Here is a 17,649-nt window from a genome sequence, read left to right on the forward strand (position 1 = left end):
AATAGCTACTATAATTATCAGTACCTTCATGCAACAGCAGATACAGTTATCCCCTAGATTTCAAAGGATGATCTTCTGGGAATTGAGTTCAAAAAAATCAGTTACTTTAATCAAAAAAGTTCACATTTCCTGTTTGCAGCTCAGAGTTTTGAAATAAAAGATTTTATATCTTTTTGTTTCTATTCCTGGAGCAAAATTCTGCACTTAGGACCAGATCACAGGAAAACTCTCCATGACTGACTAGGTGGGATTTCCTACAGGATATTCTTCTCAAGAGAGAGAAGGCTAGGAAAGAGAATTCCCATCCTCACAGATCTCAAAATGAACCATGTAGATCTGGGAAGACATTATTCCTTTTATCAGGGATGGCTGCTTATTTCTGCAGCTATGTGAGCCATCTTCCCATTTGGCACAGTGGCTGTACAGACATTGGCCAAGTAATCCTGCAACTCATTGGAGCCTTTTTGGAGATCCTTGATGGAGGACATCAGAGGTGTAGAAACAATTCATCCCCCAGCTGCCCAGGCCATGCTCCCTCTGCAGGCAGCACTATATGTTGCTGGCTACAATGGCTCCCCTGAATAAAAAGCAGAGGGTAAATTGAAGCCAACTTCTGCAGTCATAAATTCACCCACTTGGCCAATTTTCTGCCAGCTGTTCCTAAACAAAATTTAGCCTTTTACCAATACAATTTTCTGCTGTTCAAGCTATACTTGTGACAACTGCATTAATTTCCTGCGAAGTTCAATGTTTGATCTTACACATATTAATTAATTTGGTGCTCAGCCAAATTCTCTGCTGATGTAAATTCATGTCACTGAAGCCAAACTTTTCACCAGTTTATACCATCAGAGTATATCTTTAGCTTGTATTTCTGTGGCAGAAGCTCTAGCTAGGCAGGCAATGCAGAGCAAGTTCTTTTCCTTGCATTACACAAACTGAGCAGATACTTGGGCAACCCATTACTCTGTCCACCTAGATATTTCCCTTACTAATAATTTAGATCATATAAAGACAAAAATGACATTAGAAATAGTCTATTGGACTATTTTAATTGTATTTTCAAACTTAACATTAAAGGAGAACTAATGTCTGACATGCTGTAGGGCAGGCATGTCCAAAGTCCGGCCCGCGGGCCAATTGCGGCCCGTGTTCCAGTTTAATACGGTCCCCCAGGTAATTTGGCAATATCTATCTTTTATGGCCCCCAACGAATCCATATGTATCGAGATGAATACACTGTAAAATCTCAGTTAATGTCAGTTGGTCTAAATCAGTTATAAATATATTTGGACACAACATGTATACTTGGTGTTATGTTCCTGTTCATATTTTTTGAACTTAAAAGTTGACAGACAACCTTTATTACCAATAATATGTAATGTACTTTACAATGTTCCTGACATATATTTCAGCTTCCTGGATTTTTTTTTCATCTGGCCTTCAGATATGAAAGGCAGAGTGATTTAACACCTGTTTAGATTTGTCATCCATGTGACGAAATGAAAAGTATGCCGTTTGCAATAAACTTTGCATAAAATAGTTAATTTGCATTTAATTTTAATGGTTCAAAGAATGTCAGGCAAAATGGTTGGCCCTCACGCATGTTCACTTCATCAAATCTGGCCCTCTTTGAAAAAAGTTTGGACACCCCTGCTGTAGGGGAAAAGACCACACATACAGCAGATAAGTAAAGACATAAACCCTGATCCTGCACACACATATACAGAAGAGTAAGTTTACTCATTTGAGCAGTCCCACTGAACCCAGTGAGACTTCTTGTATGCACACTCAAGTGAATGTCTGCAGGACCAGGATTATATTATGGTTGAAAATAGTAATTAAGACCTGGATCTTGCAACGACTCATACAGGTAAGAGGTCAGTGGCACTATTCATATGGATAAGACTAAGCATGCTTCAGTTTTAAAACTAGAATGACTTAATAGCAGAATCATAGAAACCACAGAAATTAAAGGGAACAAAGGCCTGTTAGTCATCCAGTTTCCCTTTACAACATCCTTTTTCTTTATACAAACTGACATTATAAGGTAATTTTTACTCATGATGCTGTTATCCAGCTTTATGGTCTTTATGCTCCTTATTTTTGGGGGTCTCACGTTGAAAAGAAAAAATAAATTAAAACAAAAAGCTGATTTGTAAACACACATTATGAAATATGAAGAATCATGGGACCAACTGACCACTTCAGTGATTATGAACATTGTAAACTATTTAAAGAGAATATCTTTCACTGTTCTTCATTAGGGTCTGATTACCTCAGCCATTAACATTTGGCTCTTATTATGATTGTGAAATACTGTTCACACTAATGGACAAAGAAAGTTGACATGGCTATCTTGATTAACTCATCAATAATCATTTGGAATAATTTTTCTTCATTCACTGGATGAATCACTCCCATGTCCTGTAATAATGCACATTGTGGCACAGTAAATTAGCATTAAGATTATCTACCTCTGGGAGCTAGACTATACTTCAAAGTGCTGCTGAAAAGAGATTTCCAATGTGAATTCTACATATAAAAAAGAGAAGTTACACAAAGACTTTTTTGTAACTGTCTGTGTAATGTACTAGGACATGTAATCCTCAGTTCTACAATCTTAAAACCATTGGATATTAATAAAAAGGCACAAAATCATTCTTCATACCCTTTCCTTTTTTCTCCTGAGGTAAATGCAATATATTTTTTGCCTTAAAACTATAGATAAAATCTGTAACAAATGAGGGGAAATTGTACTCCCTGCTCTAAACACTAAACACTAACACTAAACTCAGGTGCCCTTTAAAGAAAGCACTATTTATGGGCCTGATCCTGTAAATCTTTACTTTTGTCACTCTTGTGAGCATCCATAATGAAACCAATCGGCCAGTGAGAGGTTCCAGGATCTGGCCCCACTCAAAAGTCAAATTGTTTCTTCCTGCAGAAAGCCCAAGGCTCTTCACTGTAAGAATGGATGAGATAGTATGCCCACCACCAAAACAGGGTAGTATTATAGATCCCCCACTCCTCTTCTGCTGCTACCCCAGAAGTCTCATCTCCACTACTTCGTATGATCCAGTTCTATACCTTGCCATAGGCAAAGGTCTCTCCTGCATAGTTCTGACTCCACAGCCTGTCCCCGCTGGTTATTCAGCCTTTCAGTCTCTATGGGTATGTCTACACTACCCTCCTAGTTCGAACTAGGAGGGTAATGTATGCATACCGCACTTGCTAATGAAGCCCGGGATTTGAATTTCCCGGGCTTCATTAGCATAAGAGGGGAGCCGCCATTTTTAAATCCCCGCTGCTTCGAACCCCGTGTAGCGCGGCTACACGGGGCTCGAACTAGGTAGTTCGGACTAGGGTGCCTATTCCGAACTACCGTTACTCCTCGTTCAAATCCCGGGCTTCATTAGCAAGTGCGGTATGCATACATTACCCTGCTAGTTCGAACTAGCGGGGTAGTGTAGACATACCTTATGTTAGAGTTGCTGCTCCAGGCCAGTGTAACTGAGAACCAGATCTGATCTAGAAGTTTCAAATTTGTCTTGACTTCTGTTTTTTCTCACGGAGGACAATACATGCAAACCAAATTTGAGCATATGAGGTTCAATAGTTTAAATGCATCAACTGCCCCTGTTACGAAGTTTTATGGTATTCAAGTATGTGTACTAAAAAATTTTTTAGATGCACTAAAGCTAACATAACTTAGAATTTCATGGTACACATTTGCTTTAGGTCAGTGTGACAATGTAAGTCTCTATGTAGGTGACCTGATGTTCACAGGAGACTAGTGATGTGTACACAAAATTTGAACAGTGAGATACTTGAAGTCTGCATCTCAGTGGGCAATGCATGCAACATTGCTTGAATGGAGGTTGGAATATTTTACCCATTTCATTTTAAATAAATCAGTATTTACTAATTCCTTAGTTTGACTGGCAGTCTTACCACCCATCCTTCCACTGTTCCATCCCTCCTGCCCATTTTTCACACTCTTAACTCTTGATAGAGGCTACTCTACCTGACTACAATTTCCTTCAGCTCCAGGGAGCGAACTTGTGCTTGGTACTCTGCAGAGGCATGGAATTGGTCCTTACACCATCTCCTTCTCCCCCGCCCCATATCCCTTTCCCACAGACCCCATCAGAGCACCAAAAGGATTTTTATGACTGTTTATTTCATTTTCTTCTTATATCAATGGCCTCTCCTTCAGCTACTTGATTCCTAACCGGGGTATAATATTCTCATTGCCAAAATATATCCCCAACTCCAAATAGTTCCCCATTAATTAATGCATCCAAAGGAAAATGTTTCAGTTAGAAGGGGGGTACTGTTGGAAACAGAGAAAGGGAAGAATATGTGGTTGGCTGATAAAGCAGGCTGTACTACAGAAAGATGCATATTAGATAACCTATTGAAATATTTGAGGTATTTTCTTATTTTTGTGTACAGCAAGTAATCTGTGTAAACCTCACTGATGGAGATGGGAATACATGCTAGTTGAATATTAAATACTATTTTATAACTACTAGGAATGTAATAATGTAGTCAATTAACCGATGAATCAATAAACAAAAGCTTATAGGTTAATGCTATAGACTACATGCATTTCCTTCCCCTCTCACCATTAAATTTTTTAGCAGGCTGGCCACAAGCCCTGCTCAGTCCCAGCTTACACTGGGTCTGGGACCTACCCCTGCTGCAGCTCTGCATTTAAAGTGTATTAGGAGCCAGGTGGGCAGGCAGCCCGGCTCAGTTCTGGCTCATGCTGGGTCTGGGAGCTCAGGCCTTACCCTAAACCGGGGCTGCTGCCACTCCATACTGCTACCTCTTTATCAGAGGCAGCAGCACAGGGTGACAGGCATCTGGTCCTCGTGGAAAGCTGGTTTTAAACTAGCTTCCCTCGAGGACCAGCTCCTGCCTGGTACCTCTGATACAGAGGAAGCAGTGTGGAGTGGTAGCGGGCTCCTTGGGAGTGAGGCCGAAGCACATTGGCTGCCGGCCCCTCCCCCGAGGACTATAGAATAGTCGACTAACCAATAAGAATTCATGAGGTTACTCTACTATTCAATTAACTGATATTTAACATCCCTACTAGGTACCGTTAGGAATAACTTTTCCTGTGCTCTATAGCTTAAATAGAATTAATCTGTTCTCTCCCTTCACTCTAGGTAGCAGCTATGTAAATATGGGGAATCCTGATAGTTAGTTTTTCTGCCAATGGAATGTTCTAGTACAACAGTCCCACCCTAGGTGTTCTCATCTTCAAACAAGATTATGGGCACACAATGTAGGAAATCACCAGCAAAAACCACATGATTTGCACTTAATTCATAGCTATCATATGGCAAGACTCATTTAGCAGCTGTGGTTTAATCACATTAGGAGACATGATTTGAAGTGTATGAGATAGTCTCAAAGCACAGAAAAGATGTAAACAGAGTAAAATATTTTATGGTTATGCAGCCACTGCTGTAAAATATTTTCTAGCATGAGGGATAGCACCCAACAGACTACATGAGTAGTCTTTATTTATGCATAGTTCCCTTGATTTTGCTCCTTTTAGGTTGCAGGATCTGGTCTTTGTTCTGTACAAAGTCAATGCAGGAGTGTGTCTGATTTACACAGGAGTCTGGACTAGCAGCTAGACAACTCCAGGTCTGGAAGAATCGACATACTATTATAAAAGGAGAGGTATCCATCATGCCATCGGTCACAGAGAACATTTGAGAACATACTGGAAGACTTGAGAAGTGTGGGTCTGGGGTGGGTCCTCCAGTGGCCTAATAGACCTTCAAAACCTGGGGTCGAAACTAACTTTTAGGCCATTTTTAAAGTTGCACTTATTAAATATCCCATTGCTCCTCAGAGAAAAACTATGCATCCAAATCATTACACTTCCATGTACCACAGTAAGGTTAGGTCTACACAACAGCTTTTTCCAATTTTTTTTCGGAAAAAGCTTTTCCGAAATTTGGCCCATCTACACTGAGCCAAATTTCAGAAAATTCCCCCTCTTTCAGAAGATCCCTTCTTCCTCATGGAATGAGGAAGACAGGGCTGCTGAAAGAGTGTATTTGCACTTCCGCAAAAAAAAGCAAAAGAGCAAACGCGTTCCATGGACATGGCGGAGTTTTTCCAGGATTAGGATTAGGCCTCTGTTGGAGTATTGTGTCCAGTTCTGGGCACCACATTTCAAGAAAGATGTGGAGAAATTAGAGAAGATACAGAGAAAAGCAGCAAAAATTATTAAAGGTCTAGAAAATATGAACTATGAGGGAAGACTGAAAGAACTGGGCTTGTTTAGTTTAGAAAAGAGAAGACTAAGAGGGGATATGATAGCGGGGCGAGGAAGAAAAATTATTCTCCTTGGTCTCTCATGATAGGACAAGAAGCAATGGGCTTAATTTGCAGCAAGGGAGGTTTAGGTTGGACATTAGGAAAAACTTCCTAACTGTCAGGGTGGTTAAACACTGGAATAAATTGCCTAGCGGGGTTGTGGAATCTCCATCACTGGATATATTTAAGAGCAGGTTAGTCAGACACCTGTCAGGGATGATCTAGACAGAGCATGGTCCTGCCGTGAGGGCAGGGGTCTGGACTCGACCTCTCAAGGTCCCTTCCAGTTCTATGATTCTATTTCAATGTAGGTTATACAATTAGCATAGCTTAAGGTACATAGTTTATTTCGAGTTTAGCACTGATGTGTAGATGTACCCTAAGGTGCCACAGGAATACTCATTGTCTGTATCTGGATGTTTATCACAATAATTTGCTTTTTAAAAATTTGATATTTGGTGCTTACTACCCAAATGCTTCTCTGCTCACTGTCCCTTGGTCTTTGTGGGATTTGTTTTTCTTTTAATCTAATCTTTTTAATGTTCCTTTCAATATTGCCCTTGTTTAGGAGAACAGAATGTAAGTTTTCAAATGATTCCTTGTGAATGCCGGCTACTCCAAGAGACTCGCATAATGTATTATCTTGACTTTCGGTAGTTTAAAAACAAACCTATCTTTCATTAAAAACACAAAGCCTAATTTGCATATAAATCCTGCCAAAGTCCATCTGGTTTTATGGCTTGATTAGAAGTCATAATAATTTTCTGCAACATTTAACAAATATTAACCTAGTTTTTTATGCATACAGTAAAAAGTATTATATGTTAAATGGACCTTAGATTTTTAAAAATCAAGCTGATAACAACCTTAAAATGTTTCCTCTTTAAAGAAAAAAATCTATGAAGATAGACAAATGTAAATAAGCATCCAGCTTTAACAATAAGCCAAAACACACGTTAATCCCATTTTTAAACAAGGCCCAAAACAAGCCAATCCTTAAAAGAATCACATTATGTGACTAAATCCACCCAGCATGCAGTCTGGGTTCTGGGACTGTTATGGGCCTGCTGTGCATCCCTAAAATAGTTCCTGGAGTGTTATTAATGCGGATGTATATTTTCGTTAGAAGAAAAAAATGTTCCTAGCACTAAATAACTACAAAATAATGCTTGAAAGTGTTAGAATGTAAGAACGACCATACTGGGTCAGATCAAAGGTCCATCTAGCCCAGTAACATGTCTGCCGACGGTGGCCAAAGCCAGGTGCCCCAAGGAGAATGAACAGAACAGGTAATCATCAAGGGATCTGTCCCTTGTCAACCATTCCCAGCTTCCAACAAAAAGAATTACAGACACCATTCCTGCCCATCGTAGCTAATTGCTATTGATTAGCTTCTGTTCTTTTTTGAACCCTGTTAGTGACTTGGCCTTCATAACATATTCTGTAAAGAAATATTTCCTTTTGTTTGTTTTAAACCTGCTGCTTTTTAGTTTCCTTTGATGCCCTCTCGTTCTTGTGTTATTAATAGTAAACTAGGGGGCTGCACCCCTTGATCACTATGCTTGCCAACTCCCCTCTTGGCCAGAGAGGACCTGGCCCAGAGGCCACCCCCAGCTCTTGGGCTCCCCACCTGGCCCTAGCTCTTTGCTCCTCCAGTCACCTTGAGGGTCCAAGCCAAGGCCATGTTCTCCCTCTGGCCACTGGGAGGGGCAAAGACGAGGTTCTTTCCCTCCTCCTGCCCCCCCACCGCTGGGAAGGATCGGAGGCTATCTTGGCTCTTCCGCCTGCCTCCAGGTCAAGCCTGGTCCCAAGGCCACCCCAGCTGCTGAGGGGTGGGGAGATGAGATGAAGCTGCACCAGGCCCAGTTTTTCCTCTGGCCTGCCAAGAGAGGCTGGACGGAAGCTGCACTGGGCCCGGTTTTCCCTCCAGCCTGCTGGAAGGGGCTGGGCCGGAGCCTCACTGGGCCCAGTTTTCCTTCCATCCACTGGGAAAGGGTGGGGGGAGGAGGGCCCAGCTGTAGGAGCCCCAGCGCTCCATGTGGGCCCTGTCATCTAGGGTTGCCAATTGTTTAACCAAAAATACCGAACACCCCCCCTAAAAAAAACAACCCCTGGGGGGAAAAAAGAGGGAGACCAAAGAAAAAAAAGGACCCCTAGAGTTATTAAGCAAATAAATAAATAAATAAATAAATATTTTTAAAAACAAAAACAGCATGGCCCCTTTAAGAAATGCCTTTGAGGCTTTTTGGCCCTAACAGGCTGCTGTTGGTCATCAGCCATCTTGTTTTCCTGCTCTGGGCCAGACAGCACCCCTGCGGAACCAGGTAAGCACCTGGGATTTTTGCCTCCTAGTTGGGAAAAAGTCAGAAAATACCTGACATTTTAGATGTCAAGTATTGGCTGAATTTTTTTTACCGGACAGGAGGCAAAAATACCGGACTGTCTGGGTCAATACCAGACACCTGGCAACCCTACTGTCATCCCACAGGAAAATCTTTTGTTTATATATATACAGGCAGTCCCCGGGTTACGTACAAGATAGGGACTGTAGGTTTGTTCTTAAGTTGAATTTGTATGTAAGTCGGAACTGGTACATATTGTAGGTTAAACTCTGGCCAAACATTTCTCCAGAGCTCAGTCTTATTCTCCCACACCTCACTTCCCTCAGTCCTTTATTCTCAAGCTGAGGTGTCTGCTGAGAAAAGCCGCCCCGCGTCTCCCTAGTCTGCTGTGGGGGGCGCTAGCTTCGCGTCTCCCTAGTCTGCTGTGGGGGGTGCTAGCTTTGCATCTCCCTGGTCTGCTGGGAGGGGGCGCTAGCTTCGCGTCTCCCTGGTCTGCTGGGGGGAAGCAGCTAGTGCGGGGTTGCCTCACCCCGTTTGTAAGTAGGGATCCGATGTAAGTCGGATCCATGTAACCCGGGGACTGCCTGTATATATATAGAGAGAGAGAGAAAACACTTTCTTATTTATTTTCTCCACACCAGTTATGATTTTTTAGCTCTCAATCATATCCCTTCATAGCTGTCTGTTTTCCAGGCAGAAGAGCCCCAGTCTTAATAATCTCTCCTTAAATGGCAGCTGTTCCATTCCCCTAATCGTTTTTGTTGCCCTTTTGAAACCTTTCCCAATTCCAAGATATCTTTTTTTTTTTTGGTTGTGTTGGGGTAACCCTATTTATAGGGAGCTTTTAAAAAACCTTTTCAGAAGAGGAAATGGTTGATCATGATTTGAACCCTTAGCAATCCTGTGTATTTTATTTTAACATCAGGAAAGTTAAACAAAACACTGAGATGGGCACCTAGCAAATGTTATTCACTTCCTTTAATAATACTTAACTGAACTATTTTAAAAACAAATGATTTCTGAGAACACCTGGTGTTTTTAAAATGTACTGATAGCTATCTTTGCTAGTATATTCTAGGAGAAATTTATTGCCCTGAAAGAACAAAACCTTGATAAGAATAAATCTCTAGAACTCTGTTACATTGTACATCTTTCAGCAAATGTCTAGGTATATGGAAGGAAACTTCTCTAAACAAATAGCTGAAAAGGATTGTGGTAGCTCTGTAAAGCAAAGAAAGGTCACGTATTCATTGGCAAAATAGAATTATCAGGGCTTCTTGCACCCAGATTTTCAGACCAAATCTCCAGACGTGGCAGGCCTCTAGTTTGTGTATGCAAACCACCATTTGTACATTTATATTGGGCAATTCCGTCTGTCTACTATGTATGGGCATATGTGGGCTTTGCACATGTAAAATGGGTTCATGCACATAAAAGTGTTACCAACTCTTGGACTTTACTGAAACGGTTTTTTGTATTTTTCTTAAAGGCCTGCTTGGAATCATGAGATTAACAAAAAAAAAATGGGATTAACAAAAAAAGTAATTTTATAGACAACTATTTTGTCCTGGCCTACAAAAGTATGAAAAAATGCAGGAGGCTCAAAAAAATTCAGAAGATAAATAAAAAGAACCTCAAATGTATGTTTCAAAATGCATAAATTTTAAGTCAATTTCTTGATATTTTGAAGGACAATCTTATTATTTTTCACAAAACTGGGTCATGAGGCAACAAAATGTTGATAAAGGCAAAGCCATGCACATTGGGAAACAATCCCAACTAAACATATAAAATGAGGGGATCTAAATTAGCTGCTCAAGAAAGGTTTTGGAGTCATTGTGTATAGTTTTCTGAAACATCTGCTCAATGCTCAGTGACAGTTCAAAAAGCTAATGCTTATTATGAAAGGGATAGATTATAAAACAGACAATATCATAATGCCACTATATAAATCCATGGTATGCCCACACCTTGCATACTGCATACAGTTCTGGTCTTTTCATCTCAAAAAATATATTTGAATTGGAAAAGGTAAAGAGAAGGACGATAAAAATGATTAAGAATAGGGAACAGCTTCTCTTTGAGGATTGTTTTAAAAGACTGAGGCTTTTCAGCTTGGAAAAAAGAAGACGAAGAACGGATATGGTAGAAGGCTATAGAAATTGTGAATGGTGTAGAGTCTCAGAGGGTAGCCATGTTAGTCTGTATCTGCAAAAACAATGAGGAGCCCTGTGGCACCTTAGTGCTTGTCTATACTACAAAGAAGAAGGAAGCTGCCAGAAGCCGGGCATGGTCAATGGGGAATGGATCATTTAGTGATTGCCAGTGCTGTTCATTCCCTCTGAAGCACCTGGCTAGATGGAATTTTGGCCTGACCCAACGTGTCTGTTTTTATTTTTGAGTGCGTGGGGTTGGCAATACAAAAGCTACAACTGAAACTTTGCCTTGTCTTGGCCTTGCTTCTCCAGGTGGTATAGACATAAACAAGCTGCCCTATGCTATCCTGCTCTCTACAGAAGGTCTAGCTTTGTGTTACAGTCACATTCTAACCTAGATTAGGGACCAGCAACATCAAAATGTTAGGGGTATCGATGTGGGGCAGAGGGAGTTAATGGATACCTTGGGAAGTAATTTCTTTATCATCAAAGAACAGTGCAAATCTATCTAGGCAGCATCCTGTCATACACTGACACTGATTAGACAGAAGCTTCAGGGGGTTGCCGAGTTAATCTGTTACAGAAGAAAACAACAACAAATGGTCTGGTAGCACTTTATAGACTTACAAAACATGTAGCTGGTATCATGAGCTTTCATGGGCACAGCCCCCTTCTTCAGCTGACCGGAGTTATGAATTTAGGATGTGTACACCCAAAATAAATAGGAGAGGGGAAGGGAAGAAAAAGAGAGGAGGTGGGGGACAGAGAGCAGAGGGAATCAGTAAGTATCTGAAGTTTGGGTCGTTAAACCCAAGCAGATAAGAATCAAAGTTAATAGATAGACTCCCATGTCAGGAAGGATACTACACAAAGAGTATCCTTTGCACCGTCACTGGCTGTTAAATTGGTAGTGCCCCAATCAACTTTCATCATGATTGAGTCCATTAGCAATTACTGATTCCCTCTGCTCTCTGTCTTCCACCCTCCCTACTCCCCTTCCCCTCTCCTATTTATTTTGGGTCTGCACATTCTAAACTCACAACTCCGGTCATCTGAAGAAGTGGGCTGTGCCCATGAAAGTTTGTGATACCGTCTACATGTTTTGTTAGTCTATAAAGTGCTACCTGACCATTTGTGGGTTTGTTTTTTTTACTGATTAGACAGGCAGTGAGGATAATTGATAACATGAAGGCTGCTATTTCGCTCTCTTTGAAATACTGATGGCTAATCCTTCCCACTTCCCTTCAAACCTCTAAATGTTAGCTTTCCTAGCACAGGCTCTAATGCCACAGTGCTGGGTACACACAGCAAAATGCTTCTAAAGCTACATAGCATGTCATACCTATTTTCTTAGCCTAGAATGTTTGTCAGACTAACACGGCTACATTTCTATCACTGTCTTTGTTCTGATTTCCTGCCCAGGTTCCATAAGCATAAGAGAACTAAGAAGAGCAGCAGGAGCCTTGAGATGAGGGTGAAAACCACTGATGAGATGTTACTTGGTGCAGCCACAGGCAATTATTTTCAGATATGTATCTGAGTATTTAAACCTACTGCACATTTTAGGGTTTCCGGAAAACGTATCCTGGTACTCATCAAAATGCTTTGATGGCACGCTACCCAAAAGTACCAATTCGGTTGGATATTTCTGTCCTGGCTTATCTCTTTTGATTATGAAGTGTATAATAAATATGCATGCAATAATAGCATGTCACTCAGCATTGTTACACAGACAAGGACCTTAGATGTCATATTTACAAATCTACTTGTCAGGGCACAGCTGCTACAAGTCTACCTGAATGTATTGAGCTCGTCATTTAATGACTTTTGAAGCTGTAAATTGCGAATAATTCAAGTACTGCCCTAATGCAAAGATCAGTGACAGCTGTCCTGTGGGAGGGGCTGTAAAGCCAAGACAGTCAGCAGCAGTGATAAACAGCAGGATACCTAAAGTGACCACTGCTCTATCCTCCCACACATCTTATTCACCTACACTTCTTTTGATGACTTTCAGCATCAAGAGAAAAGTTAATTTATGAAAGAAATAGAAAAATTAATTTACTCTTTAAAGCAACAAAAGAGAACATTAGAACCTGGAAGCCCGACCTATGTAATACTTGATCAAACAGCTTCCAGGGTAGAAAGGAATATATCCTTTGATTTGTTAGCGTGTTGAGAAATAGATGTGAAGAACATGTTTACTATTTCTAAGAATCTTCATGAGATCAAAAGAGTAAATGAATGCTACTTTGTCAGAGAAGTCTGCTGTTATTTCCTTGCTCCCCTGGTTTGCTTTTACTCACATTCAACGAAAACAGACATTTTAGAAAAGAATAACATTCTCATTTAAACCACTTTGGAAAAAAATACAATTAACACTAGTGATCCAGTTTAGAAGGAAAGTTAGAGGATTCAGAGCTACAAGACACATATCAGCCGTCTCTACCTTGGGGACTATTGGAAGTATACGTTTTGATTGTATAGTTTCAGTGAAAAGTGTGTGCCCACGTGCAAATCAGGCTTCAGAGTGAATTATCATGTTTAGCATTTTTTCTTTTTCTAATCACAAAATAGACACACAGTTTGCATTCCTGAATGAATGCTAACTGTGCTGCTGCTACATTTCCTGTTAAGTCAACATGTGAAAGTAATGTGGAGAATTTTTTCCTTCCAATGATCTTTATAAATAAAGAGCAGATTCTGCTATTACACCACTGATTTCTCACCAGTGTGAAATCAGGATCAAGCCTACAATGAGGTTTATTTTCTATATGCAATCCAGTTAAATTCTGGGAAGGAAAAAGCCACTGATCTTCAGAAAAATGCAAACAAAGCCTCAGCAGCAGGCCATTATTACTTTGACTAATCAGAGAAACCACCTGCAGGAATAGCCCCTTTTCTGTTAACTCCCAGCAGAACCTTCCAAATGATGATTAATCACTGAATAAACTGAAGAACTGACAGCCACATAATGACAAAGAGAAAGCAGAAATGGGGACCGATCAGTGGATGCATGTGGTCCAAGCATGGGTGGGTGGAAGGGCCGAAGAAGATGGATGACTCTGTAAATGCTTGACACTTAAGTATCTTGTATAAAATAGGACTGTTATAGTAAAGCTTCTGCCAAACCCAAGCAAATAATGCTGTACACATCAAATTGACACACTTCCTTTAGTTGTCAAAAACCAGGTAGAGGGGCAACTTCCTATGAAATAAACTAATGAGGTTTTTAATTGGAAAGCTATGCTCAGATAATAACAGAAATAAGAGATACTGTAAATGACAGGCTAATCTATTACTGTGAAAGGCATTGTGAAGGTTTTACTGATTATATCCAGATTATTCTAACTGTGTCCCTACTAATTTGAAAAACGATGAATCACAGGGTTCAAACAGGGCTCAGATGAGTCAATTATACTAAGCAGTGATATCAAAAGCTCATATTTTCTACACTGAGGAATCAAGCATGTTATGCCCAACAACAAACAAAATGAGCTATATTACACATTCTCAATTGACCAAGTCATTAGGAACATGGAAGAATGTTTCTCTAATTTTTCAATATTTTCCGGATGTTCTTGCCCCCATGGAATCCCTTCTGGCAGACATTTGTTAACATGAAAAACACTTGTAGGAAATGAAAAAGTGTCTTGCAGCATTCTGCTGATATTCTTTCGAATTCTAGGGTTACATTAGAGCAGTGGTTTCCAACTTTTTTAATCACAAGATCACTTTTTCACTTTAAGTGCAATGTAAGATCTACCTCAAACCCAAATACCCTGGCCCCACTTCCTTCCCACCCCTTCGAGGCCCCACTCCTGCCCCGCCCTTCTCCGAGGCCTCACCCTTCTCACCCTTCCTCCCCCATCCTCATTCACTTTCACCAGGCTGGGGTAGGGGGTTGGGGTGTAGGTTCTGGTCTTGGGCCAAGGGCTTTGGAGTGTGGGAGGGGCTCTGGGCTTAGCCCAGGGTGGGGGAGTGGGGTCCAGGAGAGGTTTCAGGTGTAAGCTCTAGGAAGGAGTTTGGGTGCAGGAGGAGGTTCAGGGCTGGAACCGGGGTTCAGGAAGCAGGCTTTTAACTAAGAGAGCTTCTGGGTGGTGGAGCAGTGGAGCTAAGGCAGGCTTACTCCTGCTCTGGCCCTGCACCACTCCTGAAACAGTTGGCACGTAGAGCAATGGCTCCATGGTGCAGGCATGGTACAGGCACTGAGCCCACGGCTTCTACTAACCAAGGTTTCCCATTACTGATCAATGGGAGCTGCAGGAGTGGTGTCCGTAGGCAAGGACAGCATGTGGAGCCCCCTGCTCTGCCTTTCTCCAGGGCTGCAGGGACATGCCAGCCACATCCAGGAGCAGCAATTTCCACAGGGATAATTACTCCAGACACGACAGGTTAGGCATTTGAGAACTCACTGCTCAAAGAATTAAATTTTAGCATGAGAGAGAAATGAAAATGATGAAATGCACAGATCAGTCAAAAACCTAAAATAACCCGCTGTGCAAGCAGTAACAGAAGTTACAACCCCCAATGTACGTGTTGGGTCAGGAGACGAGAGGGAAGGACAGTGTGTGTTTGTGAAAATGACAGACACACACATAGTGTGTGAGAGTGGCAGAAACACACTAGGGTTATGTTTACACTGCCTCCTCTTGCGCAAAAAATAATGCAAATGAGGCGAAGCGTGGAATATCGCAGTCCTCATTTGCATAATTAATAAGGCTCCATTTTTGCACAAGAAGGGGTTTTTGCAAAAAGGAGCTGTGTAGATGGCTTCTTTTGGTGCAAAAGCCTCTTGTGCAAAAACGGAGCCTCATTAATTATGCAAATGAGGCACAGCAATATTCCACGCTTCACCTCATTTGCATATTTTTTGCACAAGAGGAGGCAGTGTAGACATCCACAGTGTGTGGAGATGTGGTACAGAAGTGGGGGAAGGGAAGACACCCTGACATCAGCAGGAGGCTCCGGGTGGGGCAGCTCCAAGGCAGAGGGCAGGAGGAGCATGTCAGCAGGTGGAGGGGCAACAGAAGTGCCAGCACTTGATAGCTTCCTGGCCAGCCCAGTCAGGATCACCTGTCAGAGTCTCTGAGATCTACCAGTAGATCCTGATCTACTGGTTGGTGATCACTGCATTAGAGGCTTACATTTTATGCTGCTGGAATAAGAAACTTCAATAACTGTTGGTCACATTCTCAGGTATTTTTAGAACTCAACTCTGCAGTACTTTCAAAGACATACTAGAGGGACCAATACTCCATGGCTTACATTCTTAAACCTCCCAGTGAAGTCAGTTGTAGTTTGGGGTGTGCAAGGAATGTGGGATTATGCATTGAGATTATGCGCTAGAGCCCAATGCAGTATTCCTCTACATCTTGTCATTTTCGCCAATGCAAAATGGACATGCAATGCTACTGTTCTGATATGGTAGCATTTTACAATCACCTTGCACTGGTTGAGGGGGAGATTTTCAAAGGTACACAGGCACCCAACTCCTTTTGAAAAAGTCAGCTCCACAAATGAGCATGCAAGATGCAAGACAACAGTGGGTGTGAGCCTAAGTGCTTCAGCAAATCACTTTTTGGAGATTAAATATAAAAAGATTATTCTTGCAGTGATTTGCACTCATTCTAAATAGCAAAATCCCCATGAATGTCAATGGGAACATGTTCTTTCTCGCTTGTTTTCTATAAGTTTAGCAGGGCTAAACAAAAATGCTAATTGTCAGCCACAAAATATAAGTTGAAGTAAGTATTTTCATTTAATTTAGTTTTTCCCCTAAGCATTGTAGTTATCTGAGATCTTTTTTTCCCTTTTAATTTAAATAAAATGGAATTAAAACAAGCATGCTACTTTTAAAATTTGAGTTTTCAGGATGTGATTGCCTTCTCCCTCCCCCCAAACAAACAAACAAATAAAACTTTAAAAGGAAAGAAAAGGAAAAAAATAGAAAACTAATAACCAACAGATTTTTATTTTGATTCAGTTCAGTTAGGACATTTTCTACTTTGAATCACTTCATTTAAAAAAAATAATTTATCCTTTTAAAAAATCTTTAATAAAATTTCTTCCGCCAATCTGGAATACATATTAGGACCAGTCCTGTTCCAGTTATGTAGACGGCATGTAGATACATTGATTTCAACAGCAGAGGTCCAGGGCCATTGTGAAGAGAACTGTTGACGGGGGCCCTGCTAGACTTAAAGATGTGTCACTATCTTTATAATGCATTCCAACTGCAAGTGGTTTACTACCAAGCTTGTTTCCCACAGGCCACCAACATGCATTAAACATAGGGGGCACCAAACTGTGGGAGAGGAGCATAGGTTCCATCAGTTCACATCACTATTTTTAAGGCAATGCTATAGGAACAAATAAAGTTTGGGACCCAAGCTTTGGGACTCTCCCTCCTCATATGATCCTAGAGTCTGGGCCACAGCACAGACCTGGATATCTACACTGCAGCTAAACACAGCCTGCTGTTGTTTAACTGCAAAGTGGACATACCCATACGTTGTTTCTGTGCTTAAGAGTCCTGGCGGGTGGCCCATGGGCTGGATCCAGCAGCTTGGTGGATTGAATCTGGACCATGAGCCATATCTTCCCCTCCCATTTTAAGGCATAAAAAACATTCCATATAGAAACATGGTGCCGTGTTATTTTTCTGCCAACAGGAAGCCTGAAGTAACAGAAACACAAATCCCGGCCCCATGCACAGCCTGAACAGCTGAAGTGGGGCAGTTCCTCTGGAGTTAAAGGACTCCTTCCCTAGGAGCTACTCCACACTAAAAGAGTTGCTTCACTGGGAT

At 41.3% G+C, this 17,649-nt stretch overlaps 1 long non-coding RNA gene across 1 annotated transcript in view; it reads left to right on the forward strand.

The window, feature by feature from the left end:
• LOC142830493 (uncharacterized) overlaps window positions 1-13,327 on the forward strand; it is a 54,222-nt gene extending 40,895 nt beyond the window's left edge. Inside the window, exon 3 of the long non-coding RNA XR_012905788.2 lies at window positions 12,266-13,327. This is a non-coding gene — a long non-coding RNA (uncharacterized LOC142830493). The remainder of the gene's footprint in view (window positions 1-12,265) is intronic.
• The last annotated feature ends 4,322 nt before the right edge of the window (window positions 13,328-17,649 follow it).

The sequence above is a fragment of the Pelodiscus sinensis genome, chromosome 8 (genome assembly GCF_052426305.1).
Source record: "Pelodiscus sinensis isolate ZL-2025 chromosome 8, ASM5242630v1, whole genome shotgun sequence".
NCBI lineage: Eukaryota > Metazoa > Chordata > Testudines > Trionychidae > Pelodiscus > Pelodiscus sinensis.